The sequence below is a fragment of the Limulus polyphemus genome, unplaced genomic scaffold (genome assembly GCF_000517525.1).
Source record: "Limulus polyphemus unplaced genomic scaffold, Limulus_polyphemus-2.1.2 Scaffold5208, whole genome shotgun sequence".
Classification (NCBI taxonomy): Eukaryota; Metazoa; Arthropoda; class Merostomata; order Xiphosura; family Limulidae; genus Limulus; species Limulus polyphemus.
In genome coordinates this window covers 1-7,797 of record NW_013670818.1, presented here as the reverse complement: position 1 = coordinate 7,797, position 7,797 = coordinate 1, and the positions used below count along the sequence as shown (strand labels likewise).

The window sequence follows — 7,797 nt, the reverse complement described above, 5'->3', positions numbered from 1 at the left end:
CTGGAGTTTCTCGAATGATCATGAAGGCCCGAGTGCATTTGAGATGCCCTTTTTTTAGTATATAAGCCTGGCGAGAAAAACCAGCGCAATTGCATTGGCAGATAGATTGAGGATATAGATAATTGTGTCAAGCGAACAGTAGGCACCGTAAATAAAGTGTGTGAACCACTGTGATTTATAGCGTGTGTTATAAAGATTGTTAAGTTTAAAGTGACTGTGGAAATTCTGTGTATTACGAAGTTGTATCGAGAAAGAATAAACTAGTTTTAATTAAGAAGGGACTTGTATCGCTGAAGTTCCTCGGAAAGAATTTATACCGGAAATTAACCAAAGAGCAGATACGTAACAATATATATATCTTAGTTGAGCTTTCCAGAAGCTCTTACACTTTTAGGATATTATTCATACAATGGTAATTTAAAGCTAATGAATATTTATTTTTTTCACGGTAATACATGTTATTACAAATAGAAACGCAAAATCTTGGCAGGTATTTTGGTTTTAAATATCTCAGGCCACGAAAAAAAACTGTTGTTTCTCTTCACCTCACTCACGAAATTTTATTTCAGTAACACAAGGAGATGAAAAATTGTGGGCTGAAAGGGCGAAATTTCTTATGATGCGGGTGATAAATTCAAAAGTGTGACTGTTATAAGTTATACTCTCGTAAGAAGCGACGATTCTAAGCATCCGGGAAAGCAGGAATCACTGTTAGAAATTTATAAGCAGATGTTTAAAATACTTGTGGTACTTTCTGCACAATGGGTATTTAGGCCTACTAGTTGAATGTTCAATAGATAGCAGGCTCAGGAATGTAACTGATCTTCCCAAAACTCCCATCAAGATAATCTAGAAGAAAGACTTGACACAGATAGACACAAAAGGAACAGATGTTATTGTTACGACAGCGGAAGTCACGTGACGCTGTTAACACGTAATGAGTATCTAGAAGGATCGGGGAACGTCACGAATAATCCACTATTTGCTAGACGCCCTCTATTTCTGTATATAAGCAGGCAAATAAAGCGAGATAATTGATTGAATAGCAGACAGAGAGATTGAAGATATAGACGGACAATTGAGCCAAACTTGGTAGTAAGTAAATTGCGTGAATCGTTCGTTGAGAATTATAGCGTGTGTTTAAGGGTGGAAATTACGTATATTGCAAAGTTGTATTGAGGAAGAATAAACTAGTTTCATTTAAGAAATGACTTGTATCGCTGAAGTTTCTCGGGAAGAATTTCTACGGGAAATTAACAAACGAACAGAGACGTAACATTAGTAACACAAAATAACGTAACAGAATCACAGAAACAAAACAAAGGAAAGTGTCTAATAATGCGTGCCGAACTTATAAGAGGTTAAGGCCTTATTCAGAAACTCTTATTAACCCAGTGTGTCTCCACTGTAAGTTGAATTGAAAACCCTACACTCAAAATGAAAACAAAAGCACCGTTTAAACAAAACTAGGATCAATCTTTAAACTCGAAGCACAGTTCAAACATTAGCCTTAAAACCTGAATAAAATACGTCAAAATCCAAATACTTAGATTAACAATACACCCCTTCAAGTTAAAGCTCAAATTAAAACCAAAAACAACAGGTTAACTCACACAATTTGAGAGACTGTATAATCTATGTTTACAAAAATAGGCACAATCTATAAAAATCCTGACAAAATTGCACCTATTAATTAAACTCTGGGTGCTGTGTAAGTCTAGTCTTGACTTGTATGTACAAACTCGTATTTATGTATAAAAAATCGATTCGCTGAAAACCAACCAAATTTACCTCGAACACAAGATCCCTGTCTACTGTGAATCGAGCACTATGGTGTGGTTTCCCCTGACCCTTATTCTGGGCAGTGCCGGATTTAGACTTGGTGAGGCCCTACGCTATATAAAGCTTGGAGGCCCCTTGTTAAAAAGTTAAACCAGAAGGTCTCACAAAGGTGCAGTACCAAAACAGGACCTTGGGTCGCCACAAAAAAATTAAAAACATACATATGTATCTTTTAATTATTTAATAGCAAGGTATTTAAATTGAAAAATACAAATTATTTTCAAATGAATGCATTTACTGATTACATGCTTATCATTTGGCTGGCTTGATCTCTCTCATAGATTATAATATAGTATACACTGGAAACAATGCAATTTTTAAAACAAGACGTTTTAAAAAGTACAGTACACATAAAAAGCCAAATAAATTAAAAAAAAATCTGAAATTTTGTGAGGCCCTAAGCTGTTGCTTGTTTAGCTTATGCCTAAATCCGGCACTGCTTATTAGATTTACCGACAGAGAAGATAGCAAATGACATCCAAAAACAGAAAGTTATCTTCCCTGCGAGAAACTTGGTTAGTTGCCAATTACCGAACTGGTTTCTTGCATGCACAAAAAAGGAGGAGATGAAGTGTGTACTTGAGTGACTTTCTGTGTCTTAATCGGTAACATAGTAATTTAAAACAAAACATTGTATGCAAAAGTATAAAATGTCCTATCCCTGCACTAATCATGTTATCATGTCACGTGCAGATAAGAGACGCTATGGAATTATCACATTTAGAACCACATGTGAAGTATAACTTAGTAATTGTTATTAAGTTCAGCATATCGATAATGGTTCCTTGTGTATCATAATTAGCTATTTTTCATTGAACTTCTACCACTAGGTGGTGCAACTACGCAAGAATTCTCTAACACGTGTAAAAAGGCCCGGCATGGCCAGGTGGTTAAGGTACTCGACTCGCAATCTGCGGGTCGCGGGTTCGATTCCCTGTCCCACCAAACATGCTCGCCCTTTCAGCTGTGAGGACATTATAATGTGGCAGTCAATCCCATTATTTGTTGGTAAAAGAGTAGCTCAAGAGTTGGCGGTAGGTGGTGATGACTAGCTGCCTTCCCTCTAGTCTTATACTGCTAAATTAGAGACGGCTAGCGCAGATAGCCCTCGTGTAGCTTTGCGCGAAATTCAAAACAAACAAACACGTGTAAATGAAATACATAATTTAAGATTACGTGTTTCTGTTTAAACATAAAGATACACAATGGACTATCTATTAGTTGCCCACCATGGGTAACGAAACCCGGTTTTTAGCGTATAAACCCCTTAATTCTACCTCTGAGCCACTGAGAGATAATTTAAAATTAGTCGTTAAAAACCTGTAGGAACTATTTAACTCCCAAGATAATTCTTGAGCTAATCTGCATATAACAACAAATTGAAAATGAGTAGCATACTACAGAAAACTTCTGAATTTACAATGAATCAAAAAATAAAATGAAATCACAATGTGTTGTAAAGCTCAAATGTCACAAGCCCAACTCGTGTGCACTTTGTTTACAAACTGTGTTTTTAAAGCGTCCCGAATATTATGTAACAAAGTTTCAAAGTTAGTTTAGAAAAAATAATCTTCTTATATACATGCTTGAAAATACAAGAATAGTCATTAGAAAAAAATATTATTCATAGAAGTAATTATTCAGAGACTAATTATATATATTTTTAGATATTAACTAGCCCCTTGCGGCAAGTTTTGTTTGTTTGATTCTTCTTCTTAGAGCAAAGCCACATTGGACTGTTTGATGTGTCCACCGCAAGGAATAGAACTTCGAATTTTAGTGTTGTAAGTCTGTAAACTTATCACTGTTCCACCGGAAGACCACATCATGAAGGCTTATAACGCTAAAAACGAAGTTTCGGGACAAGTGGTGGGTATAACACAGATAGCTCACTGTGTAGCTTTGTGCTTAACAATAACAAAGAAATAAAAATTGTATATTTTTCTAAGACCATAAAAAACCTTTCTTCAGAAGCAACTTTTCAGACTTTGCCAAACTGTTTTAGTGTTTTCGTAAGTACGTCATGTGTTTCTACATAACCTTCTGATTGAAAATGTTGCCCACCAGTGGCACAGCGGTATTTCTGCGGACTTACAACGCTAGAATCCGGGTTTCGATACCCGTGGTGGGCAGAGCACAGATAGCCCATTGTGTAGCTTTGTGCTTAATTACAAAAAAAAATTAAAATGTTCAATTTGGAGAACGTTGGTCATGAGGATAGCATGTAAATATACGTACACATACATATATACACAAAAAGCAAAATATATTAAGTGATGGTTGTTTCTACACATTAACTATTGTCTAATATTAAGAGTGTCGTACTTTTTTCTGGAAGATCTTAGATTATATATGTGTTTTATCGGCTTGTTTAATATGGCTGTTCTTTCAATATAATTAACCAAAAGTATCCTGTTAAAATTAGGTAAACGTGATCCAGAGTGTTCGGTTCTAGAGGTGCTTGGCAATGTCCCTTGAAAATGCAGTGTTTTAAATATATATAAGTCAATGTCATGTACTTACACTTTTTACCCCTTCTGTTCAAGTTTATTTTTATATTTATTGAATGCTCTAATTGGCTGTCCGTTCAAGTGTATTTTTTATATTTATTGAATGCTCTGATTGGCTATCCGTTCAGGTGTATTTTTTATATTTATTGAATGCTCTAATTGGCTGTCCGTTCAAGTGTATTTTTTATATTTATTGAATGCTCTGATTGGCTGTCCGTTCAAGTGTATTTTTTATATTTATTGAATGCTCTAATTGGCTGTCCGTTCAAGTGTATTTTTTATATTTATTGAATGCTCTAATTGGCTGTCCGTTCAAGTGTATTTTTTATATTTATTGAATGCTCTGATTGGCTGTTCTTTCTTCCTTCTCTAATTCATCTATACAGTAACAAGGGTGTGGTAATTCAAGTTATCACACAGACACTTGAGCGCAGTCCCTGTCACACCAAACATGCTCGCCCTTTCAGCCGTGGGGGCGTTATAATGTGACGGTCAATCGCACTATTCGTTGGTAAAAGAGTAGCCCAAGAGTTGGCGGTGGGTGGTGATGACTAGCTGCCTTCCCTCTAGTCTTACACTGCTAAATTAGGGACGGCTAGCGCAGATAGCCCTCGTGTAGTTTTGTGCGAAATTTAACAAACAAACAAACAAACCGACTCCTAAAATTCATCAACCTCTTCAGTGATGAATTATTTACTTGAGTAAATAGGTGAGAATATGTTTAAACTACTACTGGAATGGAACAGCAATGGCGTTCAGTTGACGTGAGTGTGTGTGTAACAAATAAGATAATTATTATTAGAATGGAATACAAATACACTTAGAGTTGTCAAACTGAGAAATTCATGTTATGTTAAACATCTATACATGTAATTTGTATAACAAAACAGGTTCTATGGACATCATGAACAATTTATTAGAATAGCAAACAATTTTATTAGACACCTGTAGAAAGATGTGTAATTCAGTATTTCACCTATCACAACAAAACCTTACTAAAACATATATAATGGCAAAATATATCATCAAATTATTATAAATAGCGTATGTAACCTTATATCAGTTCATATTAAACATTCACTATTTGGTTGGTCCTCCTCGTACTCTAATAACCTTCACAAGGCAAAGTGTTATGCTGTCGATGAGGTTATTGATGTAATCCACCATGATTTCATCCTAACTTGTCACTAGAAGGTGCTGCAACTCAGCTACAGTAGCTGGTTTAGGGTCGTGGTCAGCAATTTTCCTCCTCAGTTCCGTCCAACAGTTTTCAATGAGATTACAATTGGGGACTTTTTTGGCCATGGCAATCTTGTAACGTCCTCCTGGTCAAGATAATCTTGTACAAGATACACAGTATAGACAGTGGTTTTGTCATCCTGGAATACAAAGTTATTGCCAAACCTTGCTCTAACATATGACAGAAATAGTCTCCATGTGATATTCGTAGGAGGCGCCAATGACATTTCCCTGGAGGATATAAAGATCATTTTTTTCCACCATGATTAATAGCTACTCAAGCATTTACTGCACCACCTCCTGAGTGTTTCCTGTAAGAAAGACAGTCTTCCCTCATCTGTTCTCCAGGCAAATGTCGAACACGAATCCTACCATCAGCTTTAACAACCCGGAAACAGGACTCACCCTAAAAGATGACATGTCGTCAGTGTCATAGCTGTAAGCTGACACGCTGTCTTGCCCAAGTAACATGGAGCCAGCGGTGAATTGTGGTTTTTCGCAACATAACCTTGTTTGATGAATCTTTTATTCACACTGTTCTTCCGGATACCCTGGAATGAATGTGTTCATGCCATTTCTGTCGCAAGTTGTTGCAACACCTATTTTCGACTTTCACATGTTAACATGATCAAAACACGGTCATTTCGGGCAGTAGTTTTTCGGCATATACCAGTAGACTTTCCTGGAAAAATGTTTCCTGTAGTCTGATTACGTTTCAGGATTTTGGATACAGTACACTGTGGGCACTCTACTGTTCTGGTAATGTCCGTTTGCTTCATACCATTTCTGTACAGTGGAACAATTTGACATCCTATAACTTCTGGTGCATGACGAGGCATGACTCTAGACCAATTACAGAGAAATTGTTTGAACTAATCGTTGATCTGTTTCTAAAAATATTATACCGAAAGCACATCCTTTTATATAAAACAGGCGTGTATGTATGTTTTGATGAACAAACGCTCAAAACAACTTATACAGACCAGAATAACAACTTGATCATAAGCTACATTCTCTGTTATTACCCGGCATTTACTCAATAACTATTCCATCCATGTAGACAATAACATCAATATGGAACAGAATACAAACATTTTGGACAAGACCGTACTATAACACACTTCATACCATTCCGTAGTTGTGATAGCGCTGCTAAGCGTCCATTGTTGCTGGAATTCGTATCCAGGACGAAGGGAAAATCTCTCTTCAAATAAGCTAAAACTGGAACGCTAATCAGTGGGCATATTTCAGGTGACGAGTGTGGATCCGAATATCAAATTTCAAAGTCAAATAACATTTCTAATTCTATATCAATAATTCTATACTCAAAATATGTTAGAATTGGTAGTTTATCATTTTGTAACATTTATTTAACGTAACTTACAAAGAATAATGAAAACAACTATTCATATTAGCATTTCTGCCAATTCCAAGGAGTCTCTTCTGGCCATCTCAAAACGTATGTTTATATTTGCTAAGAAACTATCAACCCTTGTGATTACATCCTTAAGGGTTTGTTTCTCATGCGAGTTTCGCTTCTCTGAATTATATTAGTGCAGCCTCTTGGTTCACACCATTTTATAAACTCAGAGCAGATGATTGAACAACTATTAATATTTGTTTGTTGTTAAGCACAAAGTTTAACAACGAATTATTTGTGCTGTGACCACCACGGGAATTAAACCCAGTTTTAGCGTTATAAGCCTTCAGGTTTATTGTTGAACCACTAGGAACCCAACTACTAATGAACTTTAGTTTTCAAAATATCTACAGCCAAAGATTAAATACCATTTGATAGAGCATATTATAAACTACCTACGTCAGTGTGGAGTGAATAAAGTGGTGCGAGAAGTAATTTATAGTTTCGTGGGAAAGTCCCAAAACATAGCTCGCACAGAGAAGAATTACAGGATGTAGTGGGAAGTTCAGAAGGCTTAAGAATAAACCACAAACCTGGAAATTTTTTATAGTTTACTTAGACTTTCTATTTGTTTTGAAAATGTTTTCGTGTTAAATTATCTTTATTTGAAAGTGTGTCGATACTATTATATGGCAAAAAGAGCATGCAATGTGTGTGTGTGGTCACGAACTGACTTGGAGTGTAAGGACCTGACATGCTGAATAGTCTGGATCAATGATCCGAAGTTACTCAATATAGGTAATACTTTAAATTTCAGATGTAAATCGAGAGCAGTCTGTTATCGTA

The 7,797-nt window shown here is 36.0% G+C and overlaps 1 long non-coding RNA gene across 1 annotated transcript in view; it reads right to left on the bottom strand.

Moving 5' to 3' along the window:
• Positions 1 to 7,344, bottom strand: part of LOC111089089 — an 8,965-nt gene extending 1,621 nt beyond the window's left edge. The window contains exons 1-2 of the long non-coding RNA XR_002613432.1: positions 7,334 to 7,344; positions 4,931 to 4,932 (exon numbers count right to left, since the gene is read on the bottom strand). This is a non-coding gene — a long non-coding RNA (uncharacterized LOC111089089). The remainder of the gene's footprint in view (positions 1 to 4,930; positions 4,933 to 7,333) is intronic.
• Positions 7,345 to 7,797: the final 453 nt, after the last annotated feature.